General features: G+C 51.8%; 1 pseudogene; it reads right to left on the reverse strand.

Moving 5' to 3' along the window:
* Positions 1-323: 323 nt before the first annotated feature.
* Positions 324-1,420, reverse strand: LOC143385977 (OTU domain-containing protein 1-like; annotated as a pseudogene).
* Positions 1,421-2,823: the final 1,403 nt, after the last annotated feature.

Here is a 2,823-nt window from a genome sequence, read left to right on the forward strand (position 1 = left end):
GAAAATAGACTACCAGGAATGAACAAATTTACACTGTGAGAAATTAACTTGCAAATTAAGTAGTGCTCACTTTATACAGCAAATTATAAATAGCAGATCACCCAAAGCTATCATGAAACAAATCATTTAGGTGCCCAGCAACCTTCAGCTCTGAGAAAACATTCAAAAAATGATTAAGGCTTTACACCTACAGTAAATCTACTAGGAAGTTTAAAAGTGCTGTTACCCTGATTTAGAGTTCATATGATTTTCCAAACACAAGTTATATACGCAATTTCCCCAGGGTGTAAGGTTTTCAGACATTTCAAGAGCATGCATTTTGTTCAATACTCCCCGACGTCGCCCTCAATCAGAGGGCTAAAGTGCTCCAGATGATCGGCAATGTAGTGCACCGTCTGCTCCCTCAGTTCCCGGTGTAGACTCTGATCCCCGTACACGGTCTTGCTGACAGCTCAGTAGAGGCAGTTCCCGTCGGGAATGATATGGAATCGGTACTTGTTCCTCTTTCGCAGGTACTTGTCCTGCTTCTCCTCCTCGGCCAGATATAGGGCTAGCTTCTCATCTTTGGGATCCGACCTGGAGACCACCACCATCTCGGCTCCGCTACTCTGGGTCACCTCGCTGCTCCTTGCAGGGGGAGCTTCGGTCTCCAGGTCCAGCCGTCGTGCCGCGGCGGCATCGGGAGAGTCGCTGCGGTCGCCACCTCTCTCCCACCCCCGGGGAATCCTCTCCGCTCGGTGTTCCTCGCCCCACGGGCTGGGGCTGGGCTCCGGGCTCCCCGCGGGCGGCGCAGAGCCTCGGTACTTGGCTGCGGCCAGGACCTGGCGGTGCTCGCTCAGTCAGAAGTATCTATCGGGTCCCTCCCGGGCTGCGTCCAGCCCCGCGGGCTCGGGACAGTCGTGCCTCAGCAGCTCCTCCAGTGAGCCAGGCATAGGAGCCCCGCCGCGGCGGCACCAGGGCCCCGGGAGCTTGGGCCAGCAGGAGGCAGCGACCGCGCGGGTTGGCGCTGGCCGTGGCGCCAGAACCCGGTTCGGGCCCGTGCAGCAGGAGCCTGTCGGCGCCCAGGGCCCTTAAGGTGATCTGCGCCGTGGACGTGTAGTGAGGCGGTAGCGGCGGCTTGCAGGAGCTCCCGCCGGCCGGCGGTGGCTGCTGAGGCGGGGGCGGCGGCCCCGGACACCATCTCAAAGCAGGAGGAGAAGGCGGGCATCTTGGCGGCGGGGGCCGCGGCGGCTTCCCGGGGCTGGGCGGCCGCAGCGGGCTGGCACTCACCGGTCTCGGGCTCTGGCGCGGCACTGGCAGGTCCCGGGGGTTGAAGGGAGACCTTGAACGGAGCGGCGGCGGCAGGCGGCGCAGGAGCTGCGGCAGTGGGACCTGGTCCCCCAGCTGGGTAGTGAGTGCAGACGCTGCTGTAGAGCTGCATGTCCCTGCCTGCCGATCGGCCCCTTATAGGCGCCTCGAGCCCCGGTGCAGGGGACACACCCTCAGGGCCTGGAGGAGGGGACCAGCTGAGCGCGATGACCCAGTGTCCCTAGAATAGAAATGACCCAAGGACTGTCGGCGGCCGAGCGTCAAGAGCCGCAAATAGAGACCGGTAGGGGCCAAATTCCTACTGCGCCACAGCACGCGGTGGGGGCGGGGAGGGGACACGCGCTCGACCCCTGCCGGCGAGCTCGGCTCGCAGGCCCGGGGCGCCGCGCCCGCTGCCTCTGTTCTGGCCCTAGGCAGCCGCTGGGGACTGTCGGAGAAAGCCACCCGCGCTGCTGGAGCGCGTCCCGCCGGCGAGCAGGAGTGCAGGGCGCTTGGAGCTGGAATCTAATCTCATTCCATTGACTACTCATTTGCTTGTTTGAGCTATTTTCTAGGTTACTCATTATGTCTAAATCTGGTATCTCATTTTTGGGTTCCACATCAGTCAAATGGATACCATGACATTGCCCACAGATAACAGATCTTTCTCAAACTTCTAATGGCAGAAAGCCATCTGATATGGTAAGAGCCAGACTTCCTGAGGGTGAATCCTAGGTCTACCACTTGTTTGCTATGCAAATCACTTAACCTCTAGGGAGATAATGTTCTCATCCAGTAAAAATGGAAAAGGAGCAGTATTTACCCCACAGGGCATAAAACAAAATTATTTTTTTAAAGGCTTGTTCACATTTTACAAAATTAGAAAATGTATTTAACCCAAAATGATATTATAATGCAAAGACTTATATTTTTTGTAAGATGATGATCTAGCCTAACTGGAACAACTTTATATATTGTTATGTAAGTTAATTTAACTTTTGTAAATTGATTAGAACAGTGCCTGGGGAATAGTAATAATTTCATTACTGTTTGCCATTGTTATTAATATAAATTCAGGTATATATTTAATCAAAGTCAAGGAGACCTTTGCAGAAGTTATGATAAAAAATTAAAATACAAAACAAATTCTTACAACTTTTTAAAATTTGACTTCACTTGTCAGGCATGGTGTTATTCACCTTATACATATTGTCTGGCTGAAGATTATATTATACCTTGGGCAACGTGAACTGTAATCTGCTAAAAAGAAATCAAACAGCAAAGTATTGAAAGAAGAGAGATTTTCTATTTTTATACATGGACCAAATACCGACTAACACAAGTTACTCTCATTTCTTAATATTCCTTAAGTATCACAAGTTATACCCATTACACACATCATGCTGCTTTCCTTCCAACCTTTTAAAAGTCTCTTCTCATTTAGGAATTCATTTTTTATTTTCCCATCTGTGGAGATAGAGGGGCATATATTATTTCTAATTTATTAATGAGGACATGGAAGTTCTGTGAGACTGA

This window comes from Callospermophilus lateralis (assembly GCF_048772815.1).
Source record: "Callospermophilus lateralis isolate mCalLat2 chromosome 11 unlocalized genomic scaffold, mCalLat2.hap1 SUPER_11_unloc_3, whole genome shotgun sequence".
Lineage (NCBI taxonomy): Eukaryota > Metazoa > Chordata > Mammalia > Rodentia > Sciuridae > Callospermophilus > Callospermophilus lateralis.